This window comes from Lutra lutra, chromosome 4 (genome assembly GCF_902655055.1).
Source record: "Lutra lutra chromosome 4, mLutLut1.2, whole genome shotgun sequence".
Lineage (NCBI taxonomy): Eukaryota > Metazoa > Chordata > Mammalia > Carnivora > Mustelidae > Lutra > Lutra lutra.
In genome coordinates, this window is record NC_062281.1 from 78772377 (window position 1) to 78795480 (window position 23104).

The 23104-nt window shown below is 39.7% G+C and overlaps 1 long non-coding RNA gene across 1 annotated transcript; it reads right to left on the bottom strand.

Moving 5' to 3' along the window:
* Window positions 1-2893: 2893 nt before the first annotated feature.
* Window positions 2894-22864, bottom strand: LOC125098449 (uncharacterized). The gene is made up of 3 exons (XR_007126827.1): window positions 22405-22864; window positions 20998-20999; window positions 2894-2904 (listed from the first exon to the last, which is right to left on the bottom strand). It is a non-coding gene; the product is annotated as an uncharacterized LOC125098449 (long non-coding RNA).
* Window positions 22865-23104: the final 240 nt, after the last annotated feature.

Genomic DNA, 23104 nt, shown 5'->3' on the forward strand with positions numbered 1-23104 from the left:
TCTGCCTACTTGGGATCTCTGTCAAATAAATAAATAAAATCTTTTTTAAAAAAAATTTTAAAAAGCTTCTGCACAGCAAAGGAAGCAGTCAACAAAACTAAAAGTCAACCTACAAAATGGGAGAAGGTATTTGCAAATGACATATTCAATAAAGGGTTAGTCTACAAAATATACAAAGAACTGATACAACTCAACACCCAAGAAAGCAAATAATCCAATTAAAAAATGGGCAGAAGACATAAACAGACATTTCTCCAAAGAAGACAGCAAAATGGCCAACAGACACATGAAAAGATGCTCAACATCATTCATCATCAGGGAAATGTAAATCAAAACCACCATTCTCATACCTGTCAGAATGGCTAAAATCAAAAACATAAGAAACATGTTGGCAAGGATGTGAAGAAAAAGGAACATTGATGCACTGCTGGTATGAATGCAAAATGGTACAGCTACTGTGGAAAACAGTATAGAGGCACCTCAAAAAACTAAAAATAGAAATACTCTATGATCCAGTAATCACATTACTGGGTGTTTAACCAAAGAATACAAAAACACTAATTTCAAAGGATATATGCAACCCTATGTTTATTGCAACATTATTTACAATAGCCAATATATGGAAGCAGTGCAAATGTCAATTGATTGATGAATAGATGAAGAAGATATGGCTGGCACACACACACACACACACACACACACACACATATACACAATGGAATATTATTCAGCCATAAAAAAGAATGAAATCTTCCCATTTGCATCAACATGAATGGATCTAGAGAGTATGATGCTAAGTGAAATAAGTCAGAAAAAAACAAATATCATGTGACTTTACTCATATGTAGAATTTAAGAAACAAAACAAATGAACAAAAGAAAAAAACAGAGAGACAAACCAAAAAAACAGACTCTTAACTATAGAGAACAGATGGTCACCAAAGGGAAGGTGGGTGGGGGATGGATAAAAGAGGTGAAGGGGATTAACAGTACACTTATCCTGACGAGCAACAAGTGATATATGGAATTGTTGAATCACCCTATTGTCGCACCTGAAACTAATATAACACTGTATGTTAACTCTACTGGAATTAAAATAAAACCATTTTTAAAATAAAAAATAAAATTTAAATTAATAAAAAGAGTTCAGGGGTGCCTGGGTGGCTCAATTGGTTAAGCATCTGCCTTCAGCTCGGGTCATGATCTTGAGATCATGAGTCTTGAGATCGAGTCCCACATTGGGCTCCCTGCTCAGCAGGGAGTCTTCTTCTCTCTCTACACTTCCCCCTGCTCATGCTATCTCTCTCTCTCAAATAAATAAATAAATAATCTTTAAAAAATTAAAATCAAAAAGAGAGTTCTGGAGATGGGTGGTGGTGATGGTTGTACAGCATCATGAGTTCATTTAATATCACTAAACTGTATCCTTACAAATAGTTAAAATGGTAAATTTTATGCTATATGTATTTAGCCACAATTTTTTAAATGGGTGGAAAAAAAGTTCACCCAATTTTTTTAAATTCTGCATGGCAAAAAACTTGAGAATAAGATAAATTTTTAAAAAGTGATAAACATAGAAAAAGACATTTTTGAATTTATATAATAGAAAGAAAGCATATTCCTTCTAATGCAAAGAGGAAAAGGAATAGCAGTAAAATGGAAAAATGACCAAAGATACAAATAACAACAAAACTGTCAATAGCACAGAGAAACTTATTTTTCTATGATCAACTGACTCCTAAGACAAATCTCAAATATTAAGTTACCAAAATATTTTGAGCTAAGGACCCACAGAACAATGACCAAGGGGACCAAACCAAAGAAGACAATGGTCTTGCTGAAATAGAAACATTGAAAATGAAGCTCAAAAGAAAATAACTCTAAGTGTTTGGTACATAGAGATACTGTCATATTTTTAACCTCCAGAGAATTACTTAAATTCTCTAAACAAGCTAAATGTCTTAACAAATGAGATACAGATTTCAATGCCTGCTTTGCTGGACCTTTTTTTCTCATCAAAGGTGATAATACAAAGATCCGGTCTAAGAAATCACACACTCAGTAATTTTACAGTAAGTGCTCTTTTTCTATTTTCTCTTTTAATTTCCAAAGTAAGGATGAATTTTTCAAGTCTATACCTCAGTCATATCACATTTGAATAGTCTTTTATGTTCTCCTCACTGTCAGATTAGGGTTACTCTTGACTCACAGATGATATTTATGCCAAAACTTTCTGCACTTCTTTCTGGTATTGTGATGCTTTGTCACCACTGCTCTATAATGCTCCAAAAAAAAAAAATGACTCTTGGCAGCACAGGTGGCTGATGGCAACAGAAAAGGAGGTGAGAACATTTGTAGCTCTTTCTTGGTAGATTTAATTGGCGTAGGTGAAGAGCAAACTCATGTCTGTGTTCTGAACAAGATGAAACAAACTGAACCAGCTGACCAACCAAGGGCATGGGCCACTGCAAGTGGTAAAGAAAGGATAATCACTGTCCCAATCATAGAAGGGGAAATTCATTGAAAATCCTCAATGCTTAACTCTTATTGGCCCAACTTAAGGCACTACTCCATGTTCTTCACCTTACTCCTTGAAAAAAAAAAGGTTGCTGATATGAAAAAGAATTTTACATTGCAGAATGATTTAAAATAATTCATAATAGAGCTCTCCATCTTCAAAGAGATTAAATACCATAGCTGAAGTAAAATGAGAAGTCTTATAATTATAGAATGTCCAGGTGAGCAAATGTTACCAAAACAGGGTCTCTCTGCTGATGAAGGCCCACTCTGCCTTCTCTTGACTATGGAATCCATGAGTAATTCAAATTAATGTAGCCTGTATGGCTATTTTATTTAGGTCAACTGACTTGTAAGAGTTATTTGATGTCCAGAAAGCCTTTCAGATCTTTTTTCAAATCTTTTAATGTCTTTTTTAAAAATTTTCATTTTGTAAAACTATGTTCAGCTCTGACGTCAAAACAGTTAGTTTTTCATATGAATGAGATCATCTTCCTGCCTGAGGTGATAGAGCTCTCTTTAGCCCTATGTAGGAGTAATAATTAAAATTAAGCCATTTCTAACACAAAAACCACATGCATTTTTCCCAAGCATACTGAAGGCCTTTTTTTAAATAATTAAAAACAATGTTCATAGCAATAGTCAAATTCTTAAAGAAATTAAAAATTTTCATAAGAATTGGCAATCAAAGTTATTCATTGCCAATGTACAATACTATAAGGATTTTTATTTGTGAATATCATAAATCATTTCAATTCTATTCCATTTCTATCAAGCTTTAAGTCATTTATCAAGAATTACCAACCTAAGGACTCCTAGGTGGCTCAGGCAGTTAAGCGTCTGCCTTTGGCTCAGATCATGATTCCAGGGTCCTGGACTGAGCCCTACATTGGGCTCCCTGCTCAGTAGGAAACCTGTTTCTCCCTTTCCCTTTGCCTCCACGCTTTTGCCCATTCTCTCTCTCTCAAATAAAGAAATAAAATCTTTAAAAAACAAAACAAAACAAAAAAAGAATTACCAGCCTAGAAGATAAGAAGTATTGATAAGGATGTGGAGACATTGGAACCCTGTGTGTTGCCAACAGGAATGTAAAATGGTGCAGCTAATATGGAAAACAGAACAGTGATTCCTCAAAAAGTTAAACATAGCATTACCATATAACAAAAATTCCACTCCTGAGATTATATCCAAGAGAAATGAAAGCAAGAACTCAAAGAGATATTTGTATACCCTTGTCTATAGCAGCATCATACACAAAGCCAGAAAGTAAAAAACAAAACAAAAAAAACAACCCAAGTGTCTAGACAGATAAATAAAATGTGGATGTAGCAAAGTTATTAAGCCTAGAAAGGAATAAAGTTCTGTCACAGGCTATAGAACACAGATGAACCTTGAGGACATTGTGCTGGGTAAAACAAGCCAGACACAAAGGACAAATACTGTAAGAGTCCTCTTACATGAGGTGCCTAGACTAGTCAGATTCATAGAGATGGAGGGTAGAATTGTGGCTGCCAGGGGCTGTGGGAGGGAAAATGAGGAGTTAGTGTTCAGTGGGGACAGAGTTTCAGTTTGGGGATATAAAAACAGTTCTGGCCATCAATGGTGATGATGGTGGCACAACACTGTAAATGTGCTTAATGCTACTGAACTGTACACTTAAAAATGGTTAAAATGGGGCACTTGGGTGGCTCAGTAGGTTAGGCATCTGCCTTCAGCTCAGGTCGTGATCTTGTCCTGGGATCGAGTCCCACAAAGGGTCCCTGCTCAGCGGGGAGCCTGCTTCTCCCTCTTCCTCTGCCTGCCACTCCCCCTACTTGTGCTCTCTCTCTCTGTGTCAAATAAATAAGTAAAATGTTCTTTTAATAACAGTTAAAATGGCAAACTTTGTGTGATGCATATTTTACCACAATAAAAAAGAAGCATAAGCCAAGATGACTAGAATAGTGTTGTTTTAATGAAGCCAGTGTAAGAATTAAGAATTAAATGTATATAAAGTCCTTGGAACAGTGTCTGATAACAAAGTTAACATACACACAAAAAATAGCCATTACCATCACAATCCTTGTTATTAATATTACTATCTCCTACCAACATGTTTTATCCTACAGTTTTGTTATCCTTTTTTAAGATTTTATTTATTTATTTTAAAGATTTTGTTTATTTATTTATCTGACAGAGAGAATGGTCACAAGTAGGCAGAGAGGTAGGCAGAGAGAGGGGAAGGGAAGCAGGCTTCCCACTGAGCAGAGAGCCCGATGCGTGGCTTGATCCCAGGACCCTGAGATCATGACCTGAGCTGAAGATAGAGGCTTAACCCACTGAGCCACCCAGGTGCCCCTTATTTATTTATTTTTAAAGATTTTATTTATTTATTTGTCAAAGAGAGGGAGGGAGAGAGAGTACAAGCAGGGGGAGCGGCAGGCAGAAGGTAAGCAGGCTCCAGTGTGAGCAGAGAGCCCTTGTGGAACTCGATCCCAGGACCCTGGGATCATGACCTGAGCCCAAGGCAGACGCTTAACTGACTGAGCCCTGAGGCATCCCTAAGATTTTATTTTTAAACAATCTCTACCCCCAGTGTGGGGCTCAAACTCATGACCCCAAGACCAAAAGTCACAGGCTCCACTGGCTAAGCCAGTCAGGCATCCCTGGTATTGTTGTTTTATATATAAAATTTTCCTGGTGTAATGAAAAGTAATCTCAATAGATGGCCCTCTCTGGCGCTTTTACCTTTCTCGATGGAAAATTGATTGCTTTGTCAGAGGGCAGACTCCAGGATTTATTCCAAGCCCTGAACCTTGAACAAAAGGGCCTGAACTAGAGCAAGTTCTACATGAACCTTCATCTTCCCGACATCTGGAGGCACGCCAACTATTTCTTGGGATCATTTATAACAACTCACTTTAAAAGATAACAGAAAATGCAAGTGAAAATAATACTTCATTTTCAGGCCATACAACATTTATTCAATGCCTATAGATAAATGCTTTCAAGCAGTTCTGTTTTTTAATCTTAGGAATAATTTCTCCATTTTCACAGTGTTATCACCATTTTACAGTGAGGAAACTAAATTTCAGAGCAGGTAAACACTTTGTCCAGTGGGATACAGCATGTCCCACAAGGAAATAGAGAACACCCAATCCCCCTAACTCACCAGTCTATTATTTGTAACATGTACCTCAAAAATTAGAAATAAATTTATTTTTTTAACTTCAAAGCTAAATAGGGCACCTGGGTGGCTCAGTCAGTTAAGCATCTGCCTTCAGCTCAGATTATGATCTCAGGGTCCTGGGATGGAGTCCCACATTGGGTTTCCTGCTCAGTGGGGAGTCTGCTTCTCCCTCTCCCTCTGCTGCTCCCCCCTGTTCCTGCTCACTTGCTCTTTCTCTGTCAAATAAATAAATAAAATATTTTTTAAAAAAACTTCAAAGCTGAATAACATTTCATCAAACTAAAATGTAGTGCTTGTAAGACAAAATTTGAGACCCTAGAGTTTGATGAATTATACATCATATGTGGCCCAGCCAAAGAAGCCTTGTGAATTCTACTCATTGTGGTGGATGAGTCAAAAATCCAGTTATTTGTCTAAGAAATCTGGGCAAACCTACAGACTGGGGAAATAAACAAACTTCAGAATTGTTCCTAAGACAACTCTGTCCGACCTCAAAGAAACACAGAAGCAAACAGATTTAGAATCTCCAGACTGCAAGTGTGATAAAATAGACCACACGAAACATGCATCCCTGGGGGAGGAGCCAACAAGTAAGCCAGCGTCAGGTGAGTCCTGGAATGGGGAAGCCAGCACATGGTCTGAGCCTTCCTCTTCAAGTCAAGTCTCCAAACAGTCCAACTTAATATACCTTTGTGGTGATCAACTCATCATGCCTAATATTTTAATACTGCCATCAACAGCTTACTAGGTAATCTCTTACTATTGCGGGTTTCAACAAATAAAGCAAAGACCCCAAGAGATCAAGGAAAATGAGAATATAAAGTCATTATTTCCTGACCAGGAAAGAAACACACACCAATAAAGAAATTCACTGAGTAGTTCACTCAAGGGGAGATGACGGGACTAAAAATGGTGGGGTATGGGTGTGGTGGGAGGAATGAAAACTAGCACTCTGATTAGGGCAGAGTCCTGGTTAAAACAAATTCCATTGCTGCTCAAGAAAATTCTTCAGTGAGGCCTAAGCAGGGTCTGACGTACAAGGGTCCCTCAAAATCCACCATGTTTGATCAATTATCAGTTGGTTGGAATCAGTTCTGATGAAACACAATCTTCAGTTTTGGTATCTTTTAGACAAAGGCTGATAGAAATGGAAATTTTTCCTTATACATAACAACCACACATATAATGTATGACATCTGCTTGGATACTTACTTGCAAAACCAGCAGTAAAGATATTTGGGGAAAATCTGAACATGATCATGGCTTAGATAGTACATGAGAAGAAAATTTATTAAAATGGAAATGGTTGGCTGACAAAACAGGTCACAAAACTGTATAGTATGATATCATTTTTATAATAATGGACGTATATGTACATATAGAAACATAACTAGAAGGTATGCACAAGTGTGACCACAGCGAGTTTAGGCAGAGGGAATGTGATAGGATTTCATTTTTATTTTTGCTCTACTTTCTAATTTTCTATAATGATCACGGGTCGTTTCTGTATTATTGTGGATTGATGCAGCGTAAATGAGCTCACGTGTCTCTCTCCCGAAGACTTAAAGCTAAACATGCTCTGAGGTTATGTTGGCTTCCAGACAGACAGAAATGACAACTTGACTTCTGAAAAATGATGAATATTTGCCTCAAATCCACAGCTCAAACCTCACTATGTGACAGCCCTGCCTAAGTCAGATCCCAAAGTAGGCATGGAACACAAAGAAAACTTCAGGAAAGTGTCCAGTTCTTCACCCACGTGAATGCCTGGAAGCACAGCATTACTGTGGTAATGTTCTGGGCCAAGGCGACTGGTCACTCAAATGCACTAATGGTGCCCTGACACCCAAGACCAGGAATTAAAGACCAAGTACAAACCAGTAGGTGACCATCAGGCTTTCTAATTCTCCGTGCCAAAGACTAGACTCATGACAGGGAGACACAATCCCCACTGATTTATCCTTCCTTTATCCTGTAACTGAACTGGTGATTTCAAGTCTGTTCAGTGATTATATCAGGAACTACTTGGGTGGAGGTTTAAAAATGCACAGGAATGTCTTTTCTAAACCAAATCAGATCCGTAATTTGCAAATCCCAAGAGCCCAAGCAGGATGGTAAGGGCAGACCCCAGGTTATCAAGAATAAAGAGAGGGCAAAGTTCAAAGTTTCGGGAAAATCAAAATAGGCAACTACCGGATAGTATTAACTTAAATAAACCAAATGTAGGGTTAAATAGGCCCTCTGATGTTAAAGGTTACATCATTACTCAACTTCAGCCTTGTAAAACAATGAAGAAATGTGAATAAAATTACCTACTAACATAAATCATTCTTACCCAACCCAAATCCCAGGGAGGACTAAGGAATTACCTACTTGTACAAAGATAGATGAGTTCTCTGGTCTCTTTGCAGGAGCAGCAAAAGATTAACCTGGCCTCACCACAGAAATTCAAGCAATGATAAAGGGCAAAGACCACTGGAGTTCAGAGCCTTTCAGAATGTCCCACAGAAAGACAGTTTTTGTTGAATTTAATATTCTGTTATTTTAAGGCTGTAAAATGGAATATAAAAAATTGATCTTCTTTTAAGCCAATTACATTTTTGAAAAGGTAATACATGGCTAAATTTTAAAAAGGTACCACATGGTTCAATAAGACCTAAATTTCTAATAAGAACGAATCTTCTCAATCAGCTTTATCTAAAATCATTATTTTGAGGTTCTTTCCACTTACAGTGGAAGTGATATATACACCTATTAGATTACAAACTTGGATGACAAGAGTTTGTGTGATATTACTTTCTATCCATTGCCACAGAAAGTGTCCAGTAAATAGGAATCCCATCACTGCGATTGCATCTTGAATTCTTTAGAATTTTCAGATCATAAAGAAACTACGCACCAACTAAATAAACTTATAGTAGAAACATTTGAGAGTGCCTATGTGGCTCAGTTGGTTAAGCAACTGCCTTCAGTTCAGGTCACCATCCTGGAGTCCCTGGACCGAGTCCCACATCAGGCTCCCTGCATGGCAGGGAGTCTACTTCTCCCGTGACCTCTCTCCTCTCATGCTCTCTCTCTCTCACTCTCTCTCTCTCTCAAATAAATAAATAAAGTCTTAAAAAAGAAGATTTAAACATTTGACTTACCAAAGCATATATGCTGACATAACAGTTAAATTCTTATTTTAGGGGTGCTTAGGTGGCTCAGTGGATTAAAGCCTCTGCCTTCGGCTCGGGTCATGATCCCAGGGTCCTGGGTTTGAGCCCTGCATTGGGCTCTCTGCTCACCAGGGAGCCTGCTTCCTCCTCTCTCTCTGCCTGCCTCTCTGCCTACGTGTGATCTCTGTCTGTCAAATAAAAAATAAAAAATCTTTAAAAAAAAAACTCTTACTTTAGAACACAGCCAACATAACTCTTCAAACACTCTAACAAAAGGGCAGATATATATCAGCATTCAACTCATTCCATGAAGTAATTTAGTTATCCGCTCAAGGAGAAATTAAAGTAGAAGATCCACAATAATGAGTAACACGACATACTTATGAGAATGGCTAAAGGCCCCCAAAATGACAACACCAGTTGCTGGCCAGGGCGGGAAGCAAACCACTTACTGACTGCTGGGGGGAATGCAAAATACTATAGCAATTGAGAAGACAAAATTTTATCGTATGACTCTATAATCCTGTTCCTAATTACTTATCCAACTTATTTGAAAATTTATGTCTACATTAAACACTTGCATGTGAAAGTTTGCAACATCTTTATCCATAAATGTCGGATACTGGAAGCATCCCAAAAATATGCTTCAATAGGTGAATGAGTAAACAAACTGGTACATCCACACAATGGAATATTATTCCGAGATAAAAAGAAATGAGCTCTCAAGTCACAAAAAGACATGGATGAATCTTAACCCACATTACTAACTGAAAGAATACAGTCTGAAAATGTTACTTACTGTATGCTTCCAGGTATATGACCTTCTGGAAAAGGCAAAACTGTAACAATGGTAAGAATGAGCGCTTACCGGGGTAGGGGCGAGGTTTGGAATGGTTGAAGCACAGGGCATTTGCTTTAGGGTGCTGCAACTACTCTATATGATACCATGGTTGTGTGTATACAACACTGTGCCTTTGTTGAAACCCACAGAACTTTACAGCATAGAGTGATCCTTAATTCATGCAAATTTTTAAAAAATCACTTAGGAGGCAGGGTATCCCAGAGTGGAATTCAGACTGTGACAAGAGACTCTAACTGTACTACAAATGTATGAAACACCCTTACTGAAGGTTCAGGGAGGGGGAGAGGTGCTGACCTAAGTAACCTTGGAAATGACTGAAATCTGTAAGATTAAAAGCAAATAAAACTGTACCTGAGCCACTGTCCTCTAATTGGTAAGGTGTTTCCGTGGGGTTAATGTTAACAATTTTGGTCCCACACTGCATGTGTGCTGGAATGGAACAACTAAGCAAATGGATGGCTGATGACGGGAGTCCTATTTCTCCCTGTGGGAAGAGGAGCTGAAGGAGAAGTGAAAGGATGACTTGGGTGATCCATGGGGTAATGTGTGCAGTTGGAAGCTTCAGCATGGACTCATGTTTAGTTTTTTTGTTTGTTTGTTTTAAGATTTTATTTATTTATTTGGCAGCTAGAGATCACAAGTAGGTAGAGAGGAAGGCAGAGAGAGAGAGGAGAAAGCAGGCTCCCTGCCGAGCAGAGAGCCCTATGTGGGGCTCAATCCCAGGTCCCCGGGATCATGACCCGAGTGAAGGCAGAGGCTTTAACCCACTGAGCCACCCAGGCGCCCCTCATGTTTAGTTTAATTACAGGTACAGATGGCTACATATGGAAATACTTATAGATATGTGTATATACATAGGCTAGATATCTATATCTATATAGATATAGGTTTCTATCTATCTATATATATATATATTTCCTTGCCTGTCTGCTAAAGGGCCTAGAAACAATGACACCCCAGTAGCAACAAGTGCACCTAGCACCCAGATCTTGGTTTCTTTTTCTTTTTTTATAAAGATTTATTTATGGGGGTGCCTGGGTGACTCAGTGGGTTAAGGTCTCTGCCTTGGGCTCAGGTCATGATCTCAGGGTCCTGGGATGGAGCCCCATATAGGGCCCTCTGCTCATCAGGGAGTCTGCTACCCGCCCCCTACGCCTGCTTCTCTGCCTACTTGTGACCTCTGTCTGTCAAACAAATAAATAAATCTTTTTTTTTAAGTTTTTTTTATGTATTTGACAGAGAAAGAGGAAGCACATGCGCATCTGCATCTGTGCCTTGTGTATGAGTAGGGGGAGGGGGAGGAGGAGAGAATCCTCAAGAAGATTCTCTGCTGAACGCAGAGCTGGAACCAGTCTCCACCTTATAACCAATGAGATCATGACCTGAGGCCCAACCAAGACTCACCCACTTAACAGGCTGAGCCACCCAGGTGCCCCACGACCTTGGTTTCTAATATCTTCTACCAATAAAAGGAACCAGAGCTTTTGAGAAATGGCTGATTCTATGACTGGGGCAGGGAATATACAGGATAAGCCTGGAGCATTTTGTAGGACCAGGAAATAAGGAAATGATCAAAACAAAACAAAAACTTACATTGATGAGAATATGCCAAGGGAGCTGATGAAGGAGCTCTTCATGGCAAAAGCTAGAACAATTTGAGCTACAAAGTAAATAAATTAGTATTAGGTTATAACTCTGGTTATAAAATAAATATCCATGAGTCCATACTGATACAATCAAATGATTGAATAAATAAGTGAATGGGGGAGAAGAAGCCAATTTCCTGTGCAGAAGAATTCCAAATAATTTATGTCGATACTATACCTTTAGGGAGGTAATGCATGGTAATGCACTTTCCATTCCTGAAGTGTTCACTGTCCACAGTAACTTAATTCCAAAGATGACCATGTGGAAAGTGGGGGAAAGTAATCTTGCAGTGGAGAAACCTGACAAGCAGTACCTGAGCCTGGTGGTGAAGGTCAGTACTCACAGTGATGTCATGTTGACATCATACAGCCTTGATACAATGTCATGAAAATAGCACTTTCCCTCTGTGGTCTTCCTGTAAACCCATAACCCCATGCTAAACTAATCATGAGAAAAGCAGCAAGAAAAAAAAAACCAACTGAGGAGTATTTTATAAAATACCTGACTAGTATTCCTCAAAACTATGGAGGTCATCAAAAACAGGAAAAGTCTGAGAAACTGTTTTAGCCAAGAGGAGTCTAAGGAGACATGATCACCAAATGTACCGTGGTATCCTGAATGGGATCCTGGAACTGAAAAAAGACATTGCAGAAAAACTAAGGAAATTTGTATAAAGTACGAGTTTAGTTAATACTAATATACTGGTTCATTAATTGTAGCAAATATGCCATGCCAACATGAGATGTCCATCACAGGGCAACATGGATGCAGGGTATGTGGGAACTCCACTATTGCCACAATTCTTTTGGAAATCAAAAACAGTTCAAAAAAAAGAAAATTTATTTTTAAAAAGTCAAGCAATGCTAGACAATACAAAACAAAACCCAAGTGAATTAACATCTCTATTATCCAAAAGAAAAAAAAAAAAAATAGAAGACTTGAGGGCAAGTTGTCAGTCCCATCAGAATCTAATCCCAGGCTAACTTAAACATCTCTGCCTCTCCTTTAAAGTGAAGAGACAGAAGGAATATTCAAATTGTCAATGAGAGTTATTAGTTATTATTGTAATCTAGTACTAACTCTAACAAAAATTAAAAATCAAGAGGTAATAGGGGATATTGTTTGTTTACTGAAATAACTAATATGTCTTTTTTTTAAATATTTTATTTATTTATTTGACAGACAGAGATCACAAGTAGGCAGAGAAGCAGGCAGAGAGAGGAGGAAGCAGGCTCCCTGCTGAGCAGAGAGCCCTACGTGGTGCTCGATCCCATGACCTGAGCAGAAGGCAGAGGCTTAACCCTCTGAGCCACACAGGCGCCCCACTAATATGTCTTTTGTTTCACAAACTTTGTTACTGGCCAAACACAAAACAAAATAAATCACCAGAGGCAAAGGGCTTTGTTAGCTGTATTTTAAAATACTGACCCAGTGTCCAGGCAAGGATGACATGATAGATATAGGGACATAACTCTCTGAAGAAGGTCTCCCCTCCAGGAGAGGGTGTTTTAATGAACCTCCCAAAGGAGACTCCGAAAGTGGTGTGAAACTGTTTGCATATAAAAAAAAAAATACAATCTAAAAGAAACCTTGGAGGAACATTTTAATTCACTTAAGGGGAGCAGCCTAGAGACACTAAAGAGGAAGGGGCTATAGAAGTGGGCAGCAGACCCAGGTGACCAGGGTCTATTATCTAAGCACAGAGACGTCCAGTTCTCTCACTCTGCCTTACCCTTCACATATTTACATCTCTTCTGTGTGTGTGTGAATCCAGAATGACAGTATTTTAAAGATTTTATTTATTTATTTGTTTGTTTATTTGTTTATTTGAGAGAGAGAAAAAGAAGAGCATGAGCAGGTGGAGGGACAGAGGGCAAGGGAGAAGCAGGCTCCCCCTCACTCACCAGGGAGCCCCACATGGGGCTCAATCCCAGGACCCTGAGATCATGACCTAAGGCAATGGCAGATGCTTAAACAACTGAGCCACCCAGATGCCCTTATCACTACATTTTTTAAAACATACTAATTTCATAATTTGTGGCTCCATTTACATGAAAGTTTTCTAAGAGTCTTAATTTTGTTTTTTAAAATTTTTTAAGGATTTTATTTTTTAAGTAATCTCTATACCCAGTCAATGTAGGACCCAAACTCACAACCCCAAGATCAAGAGTTGCACAGTCCACTCACAGAGCCAGCCGAGTGCCCCTTAACTTTGATTTTTTTTTTTTTTTAAGACAGTTACCTAGCATCCTATCAGGGTTCCCTGACTGCTTTCCAACAAGAGAGAAGAATCTCCCAAGAGAAAAGTCAAACATGAGAATAATTTACTCAAAAGTGGGTGGGATATTTCAAAAATTTGCTGTCTATAAAATTTTTCTTTCTCTTCTTACTAAATAATAGAAAAAAGAAAGTTCTATCATGCAGCATTCAGTAATACCCCAGATCTTATTTGCCAGACTAAAACTTGCATTTCTTGTCCACTTAACACAGACCTATCTACATTTGTGGTAAATAGGAAAAACTTGTGTTTGAGAGCAATTTCAGGGTTTACCTAGTTTCAGAATATGAACTTTTGCTTTACAGTTGAGCTTAGGAGGTTGATCAGTTCTGGGGTAATGGACTGTACCTTAAATTAGCAAAACAACAGCAAACAAACCGCAGCTGTGAGTGAGGACAGGGCAGTTGGTGAGGACTCCACGTGTTGTGGAAACTAAAACTTGTTCGCTCAACGTGACAGCAGTTCTGTTATCACAATTACCCAAATCCCTACCCGGCTAAGAAACATCTCACTAAGCCAAAGTCAAGTCTGGCCTAAAGTCAACAAGCTACTCCCAAGATCCTGGACATGTGCTCTGTGTGCCAGAGAGCCCCTGGGGTTCTCTGTGTGGCCAGTGGTGGTGCCGGAACTAAGACAGGGCAGAAAAATCACTGTAGCTGGGACAGGTGTAACAGGTTTCTCCAGGAGCAACCACTGAAACAATCCTACAGAGTGAGTCACATTGCCTGGGACCATTTTTCCAGCGGTGTGGTTTTTTTTTTTTTTTTTAAGATTTTATTTATTTATTTGACAGACAGAGATCACAAGTAGGCAGAGAGGCAGGCAGAGAGAGAGGAGGAAGCAGGATCCCTGCTGAGCAGAGAGCCTGATGTGGGGCTCGATCCCAGGACCCTGAGACCACGACCTGAGCCGAAGGCAGAGGCCTCAACCCACTGAGCCACCCAGGTTCCCCTGTGTGGTTTTTTTCAATAGCTTACATTTCCTAACATGTTAAGGAGTTAACGAATTTGCTGGGCATTGAGGAGTGACAGGGAGAGAACCCAGTGCCAAAATTCCCAAGAATGATGAATACCGGCTTCTTGAAAGCTGGGGTCAGATCAACCACGAGATTTTTTTAAAATCTTAGCTCTCACCATGTTGTCAAACACTTTCTGCAGTGAAACCAGGCTGAGAATTGAGCCTTCTTTAGAACTGAGCAAAGTGAACTCGTGGGCTTGGAACAGAAGCCCTAAGTTATTAGCATTAGTCGGATCAGCCAAGTACAGTGAGCCTCGCTAGAGACATCCTGGCCAAGGACCAGGATCTCCTCCTTAGGCGTTCCAAATTTGTCTGGGACCAAGGAAAACTGTGTGTCCTCCAGCCAGCCCCTTCCATCCCCCATTCCCAAATCCTAACCCTCCTTGTGAAACTTCATTAGCAGGATTTAAGAAGTCTACCACCCTTTATTGGGAGCAGATTGCTCTTTGCAATTGCTTTATACAAAATGAGAGGTCCATAAATGTTTGTTCTAACGGTCTGTCACGTAATATCTGATCCTTAGAGGGCCTCTTATCCTGCCTCCTCACTAGCCTGCAGGTGTGAAAATAAAGTGCCTTGTCTTTGGAGGTGGAGGGTCCCTCCTGATAGTTCAAGGCTAGGTGATAGATAATGCAAAAAAAAATCTTAACTTGGAACCAGAAATATGCATCCTATTGGACCTTCACTGGGAGCACCTGCCTGGTGCTGGGGATGCTTTTCAAATGGGGGAGAGGGAAATTTGGGGGGGCAGGACTCAGAGCTTGCAGATTTGCAGGAGCCTCAGGCTAACTTTTGAAACCTTCCACTTTTTTTTCATCTGGCACTTGGTCAACTTAGTGCATTTCCAGTTTGAGTTCTGAGAGAATGACAATAAACAAGGGTTAAAAAATCATTCAGTCACTAGGAGAGCAAAGAGGACAAGCATTGCTTGAATTCAGAGTGCTCTGAATGCACGCACCACTGCAGCCTGGGGACCTCATCCCCTCCAGTGTGGTTGATGTTGCCCAAATCGTGAAGCCACACAGAAGCTTGAAAATGATTAGAAGAGAATTATCTGAGGTCTTGGAGATTTTGTAAGCCCCAAAGTTTTCCCTTCCAGAGAAGCACGAGCATGTGGTAGTTGAGAGCAGCTCACAGACTAACCCAGTTCAAGTCCAGTGTGCAGCTTTTGGGTTATGTGGTAACACGTCACTTTGTCACTCTGGGCCACAGCTCCCCTGTATAGAATGAGAACAGTGATAGCACCTACCCCCATAGGTTTTTTGGGAGGATTAATGTATATATACTGAGCACTTAAAACTGCCTGGTGTTATTATTCCCAGTGCCTTAGCTTGTGAGATTTGACTACTTAAGCAGTCAGTCTGTGACAGGTCCACATTCCACTTTATGCATGCATCCAAAACAGCCCAGGCCTGAGACTGATGCATACCAGGAACCAGATATCTGCATCCAGTGAATTGGCATGAAGCATATATCCTTCCCCAATTCCCTATTCAAAAGTATATGTGATTACATATGACTCATTTATAAAGTTCTGTCTGTTGTTTTGCCTTTTTAAATATTTTTTTAAAAAATGGGGTACCTGGGTGGCTCAGTCAGTTAAGCATCTGACTCTTCATTTCAGCTCTGGTCATGATCTCAGAGTTGTGAGGTCGAGCCCCGTGACTACCTATGTACTCAGCTGGGAGTCTGCTTGAGATATTCTCTCTCCCTCTGCCTCTGCCTCTCCCCTTCCCCCCAAATAAATAAATAAATAAATATTTAAAAAAAGAAAAGAAAAACCTGGAGATCTAAAAAAATCTTTTGCATTTACATATTGGTAATGATAAATGGCAAGTCAGAAGTCGGTTTTGAAAACAGTGGAAAATTTTAACAGTTAGAGTAAATCATGGAAGAAAAGATGTTAATAAAGTAAATGTATATAGTTGAAATCTAAACAGAACATTGAGGTGAGGGTAGTTCATTCCAGATAAAATTCTCGGAACTTCAACATTTGTACATCCTATTCACAGCTAAAGGGTTTTGTTCTCCATAGTAAAGGGTAGGTAGCAGTAGAACTCAGCCCTCCTGATAGATACCATCCTCCTCACCCACTTTTCCTCTCCATACCTGGAATAACTTTCAACAGTATTCTGTGTCCTGAAATCTCTTAAAAAAAAATACATCTCAAATCTACTAAGTTGATCCATGACCAACACGGGGGTAAAAGCTTCAGACCTTCATGTAGCCAAAAACACACATATAATTTTTGACTCCCTAAAAACTTAACTAGTAATAGCCTAGCATTGACCAGAAGCTTTACCAACAACATAAACAATCGATTAAACACGTATTTTGTATATGTATTGTATACTGTATTGTTACAGTAAAGCAAGCCAGAGAAGAGAAAACCATAACAAAGAAAAACACATTTACAGTACTGCACTATATTTATCCACAATATCTGGGTATAAGTGGACCCACACAGTTCAAACCCATGTTGTTCAACCCACACGGCTCAAACCCATATTGTTCAAGGGTCAACTATACTTAGCTTATGAAATTAAAAATCCAAGATACCATATCATCATTTCAACCTATTTCTAGCTACCATTTTTCCTGCCTGAACAAAGAAAAGATCAGGACACCATGTAACATCTCTTTAGAAACCTTACATTATTGGAGAATACAAATGTGGACTTAACAATACCATACCTGCTGTTCCTTCTCCTGGGAGTTCTCTTGTCCCCTCCATTCATAAGCTTCTATCCCTCGTTTCAGTCAGATGTCTGCTCAAAGAACAGCCCTATCATTCTCCAATTGCTCACTCTTTTGCTTTTTGCACTGTTATCATTTCACATCTGTCTAGCTGTTACCAGTCTATTTTCCTCAATGACAGTTGGCTGTACAGAGCACACCTTTGATTTGTGCATTGTCAGATCCCCAGCACTGAGAAGAGGGCTCAACGTAGAACAGCTACTCGAGGGACGCCTGGGTGGCTCAGTTGGTTAAGCAGCTGCCTTCGGCTCAGGTCATGATCCCAGCGTCCTGGGATCGAGTTCCACATCGGGCTCCTTGCTTGGCGGGGAGCCTGCTTCTCCCTCTGCCTCTGCCTGCCATTCTGTCTGCCTGTGCTCGCTCGCTCTCCTCTCTCTCTGACAAATAAATAAAATCTTTAATAAAAAAAAAAAAAAAAAAAGAACAGCTACTCGATAATTACGCATTGGTCTCCTGCACTGATTTAACAGCGCTATTCACTGGTAAAATCTTTGTTCTATCATCATCAAGTTAGGTATTGTTAGAACTCTGCCTTCCTAATGTGTATTGTCTTCCTCACCTTATACCTTCTACACAGGTGGTGCTCAGCAAATGTTTTGTTTGTTTGTTTGTTGTCATTGTTTAGTAAGTAGGCTCCACCCCCAGTATAGAGCCCAACCCAGGGCTTGAACTCAAGACCTCGAGATCAAGACCTGAGCAGAGATCAAGAGTCGGACGCTTAACAGACGGAGCCACCCAGGCGCTCCTCAGAAAATGTTTAATTAATGCGTTTTTCTTCATCAAAAAGTACTCCTTCCATTAAATATTATATAAAAAAGCAAGACTATAAGGAGGCCAGACAAAATGGTAACAGGATTATGATAACTGGGTGTTAGTCTTTCTCTTTTTCCATATTCTTCTATTAGGTGTCATTACCTTTGGGAGAAGGGATGGGTAGGAAGCATCCACTCTTGTCTTTTCTTTTCCTGAAACATAGCACAAAACTTTATGAGAAAGGGGTAATATCTTTTACTTATTACTAAAGGTTATGAAACAAAATGAGAGAAAATTACTCTAAAGCTCTTAATTCTTATAGGCAAAGTGCTCTCAACAATATTGACAAGGTGTTTCATATAGATTTTTATTTTAGTTTTTTAAATGTATACTAGATATATGTATTTGTGTATATATATATATATATGTGCCTGTGTACACACACACACACACACACAGATACACACACAAATTATACATAATATTATGTACAGCTTTGGTTTTATTTGCATTTCTTTGATTGTTAGTGAGTAGACATATGTACAATATTCTTCTTTGTGAATTTCATTTGTGTGTGTATCTTCTTTATTCATGCTTTTTATCAATTTTACTTTTGGAGTAAACATGTTTACATATTTTGATACAGGAATTTATTCTAAGAAGGTGGGCGCCCTATTATAGGGGGTCCTGGGATGGAGCCCCCCATCGGGATCTCTGCTCCTCCATGGGGAGCCTGCTTCTCCCTCTCCCGCTCCCTCTGCTCTGTTCCCTCTCTTGCTATGTCTCTCTCTGTCAAATAAATAAATAAAATCTTAAAAAAAAAGAATGTTCTATTACTCTAAAATATATATATATATATATGCATATATATATATATAATAAATTCACTGAGTTCTATAATATAACCAGTACATTAAAGAAGTAATGGGGAGTATGGTTATAATTTAACCATTGCTTCTGCCCTTAAAATGAGTGCAGTCTGCTTTGAGGAAAAAGGCAGAAAACACCAGAGAGAATACGATAATATTCCATGGCACCACAGAATGGAAATCCCCACTGTTGGCCAGATCATACCCATGACAGTTTTAATGACCAGGGAGGAATGTGAGGTGTTGCATTTAGCCAAAGCTCTATGAGAAGAGGGAGCCCTTGAGCTGGGACTTTAGGAACTGGGGCAATTTGTTCATGGTAGAATATGGACTGGATTGCAGTGGATTATACTCTGGGGAGTCAGATTCTAAGATATGGGACAATGACAGATGACCTTATTGAAACACAGGAACTGGTGGGGAGGAGCAGGGACAAAGTGGTTTCCTAGCCCAGGAATAGGGAGAGGCTTCTACTTGCTGAGCTGGGTGCTGACAAGCCATGGGCACTTTAGCTTGAGAGGGGTAGGGCAATGAAAGCACCGCTCTGTTAAAAGTTGACCTGACAGTAATAATTGACCCAAATCTTATAAACTTGGAGGACAGAAAGAAAACTTTCAAAGCAAGCTTCCTGTATGTACAAACCCATCGGTTTTTTAAATGGGGAGAGTTTTCTTCTTTGAATTATAATCATAGTCTGAATTTCATTTTTAAAAAAGAACGTCTTTCTGGGGCACCTGGGTGGCTCAGTGAGTTAAAGCCTCTGCCTTTGGCTTGAGTCATGATCCCAGGGAACCTGCTTCCCTCCCCCCCTCTCTCTCTGCCTGCCTCTCTGCCTACTTGTGATGTCTGCCAAATAAATAAAATCTCTATATCCTTTGCTCATCATTTCCTTTTTATAATCCAGTCTACTGGGTTTTTAAAGCATTTGTAAATCTCTTTTATTACAAATATAACACAAGCATCTAAAATATAAATGTACGGGGCGCCTGGGTGGCTCAGTGGGTTAAGCCGCTGCCTTCGGCTCAGGTCATGATCTCAGGGTCCTGGGATCGAGCCCCGCATCGGGCTCTCTGCTCAGCAGGGAGCCTGCTTCCTCCTCTCTCTGCCTGCCTCTCTGCCTGCTTGTGATCTCTCTCTGTCAAATAAATAAATAAATAAAATCTTTAAAAAAAAAAAATTAAATAAATAAATAAATAAATAAAATATAAATGTACAACTTAACCATTTTATATAATGTAAACAAAACACTGCACCCCATGCCCGAAGCTCTTTGTCTGTCTTCCTCTTCCCAATCACAAACTCTTCCCCCCCACAACAAATAACCAATATTTTGACTTACTAGTCATTACTTCCCAGCTTTTCCTTATAATTTTAGCAGCCAAGTATTCGACCTAAATATTACATATATATAACTATAACTAATATATTTAGTTATGACTATTTTGAAACTTTATATAAATGAAATGTTCTCTTGCCTCTGATCTCTGTCACTCAACGTTATATTTGCCATGCTCCTTCAAGTTGTTGCACATGTCCCTATTCATTTCAGCTACTATAACATATTCCTTTTTATGAATATGCCACAATTAATTGATCCATTCTACTGTTGAAGAAGTCCAGTTTAAAGCTATTATAAAAGTAAAGGTGCCATGAAAATACACACATCAACTGGGAAAATGTTCACTCAATTCTTTTGATTACATGTCTAATGGTGGAATTGCTGGGTCATAGAGAAAGTACATCCTTAAGTGTAATAATTCCCGCCAAGGGGTCTTCCAAAGTGGTTCTCAGCAGGGCACACCCTTAGCTCGTGTTCATGTTTGTTCATCCCCCCCAAACTCAGCGTTGTCAGGCTCCCATCTGCCCACTTCTCTTGGGTGTGTAGAAGCAATGGCATCACTGTGGTTTTAATTCACAAGTACTTTTCCACATAGGACCTGGATTCTCTCTTTCATGAAATGCTTTTTCAACGGCTCTTGCCCATTTTCATGCTAGTTGTCTTTCTGATTTTGTTAATTTGTTTTCCTTTATACATTCTCAACATGAGTGCTTCACCAAATGAGAAGTTCACTTTAAAATCAGCTTTTTTTAGGGGCACCTGGGTGGCTCAGTGGGATAAGCCTCTGCCTTCAGCTCAGGTCATGATCTCAGGGTCTTGGGATTGAGCCCTGGGTCTGACTCTCTGTCAGCAGGGAGCCTGCTTCCCCCTCTCTCTCTGCCTGCCTCTCTGCCTACTTGTGATCTCTCTGTGTCAAATAAATAAATAAATAAATAAATAAATAAATAAATAAATAAAATCGGCTTTTTTAAGATAGCAATATAGTACAATTTTAATTGGAAATTAAATTTTGTTAGTTCAAGCACCAAAATAAACAACCAAATGGGTAAGAAATCAAAATCTAGAAAATAAAAGTGTTCAAATACTAGAAGATAATTAGGTAGATTCCTAAAGTAATCATAGGGATACTCCCAAGGAAATGAAAGGGAAAGAAAGAGAGCTCTTCTGTGTAGAAGAATTCTGTTAACAAATGTAGAAGTAATGACAATTAGAAAATCCCCATTTGGACCCCCCATTGTAATCACTGATTCAGGCAATGATTATTAATGGATGCAAACACCACCAGGTCAATGTTATAGGGATATAGGTTATTCCAAAGTCTAAAAGGCCCCTACATATTATCTTTGTGATGGGGGACTGGCAGTGACAACTTTAAGGGAACAAACTCAGCCATAGCAGGAGAGGGTGACATTGGTGTCACCTGGTGTGATACATCTATCAAGAATTCTTGCCAGAAATGTTTAACCTTGAATTTAGTCATGAAGAAGCAATCAAACAAATAAAAAATCCAGAATACAGGATATTCTACAGGATAACCAGTCTAGGCTCTTCAAAAAAATTCAACGTAACTGTTAGGGTATGGAGTCAACCACCCCTCAATGAGACAGAGAACACTCTCGATAATGCAAGTCACACAGCGAGGTTTATTTCCAGCTAGCTGGGGTCCAAGTATCTGCCCAGCGCAGCGGGTTTCAACAAGGACCCTGAGCACTCAAAGCCAAGGGTTTATATAGCATTTTTTAAAAACATCCAACTCACAGTAACTTTCTATCACTTCAGAGACCATACGTACTTTTGGCTTGCGCCCCCCTGGTGGTTTAGTAAGATAAGCTCTCTTCAACATCTGGTCCCCGTGGCGCATCCGCCTAGCTGCCCTGGTGGTTTAAGCAGATTAGCTGCTGCCGGGGTGTTGCAAGGTGGGGTACTTTCTTGGAACTAAAGTAGGGTGGGGGTCCCTGGAACTAAAGTAAAGTAGGGGAAAGTTCAGCCCTTGGGCCTGAGATGGCTGCCCAAGCTAAGATGGCTGTACTTATGCTAACCCACTCTTACATTCCCCCCTTTCAGTTGCTCATAATGAGGAATCTTGCTCATTTGTAGGGCAGTCGTAGGGATCCTCAGGAGCAGGCAACTTCTCATACTGCTGTCTTAAGACCATGAGCTGGACGGTATTAACACGATTTTTTACAAAATTAATAAGCTTATTCAGAATGCAAGGGCCAAAAGTTAGAATGAGCACAAGCAAAACAAATGGGCCAACTAAGGTAGAAACTAGGGTGGTGAACCAGGGAGTCCTCTTAAACCAAACCTCAAACCAGTCCTCCTGTGCTTCCCTCTCCTTCTTCCTCTTGGCTAATCCTTCTCTCACCTTAGCCATGGATTCTTTCACTACCCCAGTATGGTCGGCATAAAAGCAGCACTCTTCTCCTAATGCGGCACATAGTCCCCCTTGTTGGAGGAACAACAAATTAAGCCCTTTTCTGTTCTGGAGTACTACCTCGGACAGGGAGGAAAGAGATAAAGGAATTGTTAAAGCAGACTTACAGGATCCTGGTCGGACCTGTTGGGATAGGGGGTTGGTCAGGCTAGGATTGTCCTTAGCAAAACCTCAAGGTGAGGGCAGTTAAGTCCCCAGGGGAGATCCACTCTGTCTGTTTCAAGGGCTTGTCAGTAGATAAGGAATTTTAATGATTTTCTTCTGCCTCTGTTTCCCACATCAGCTAAACTTGAGGTGGGATGGCC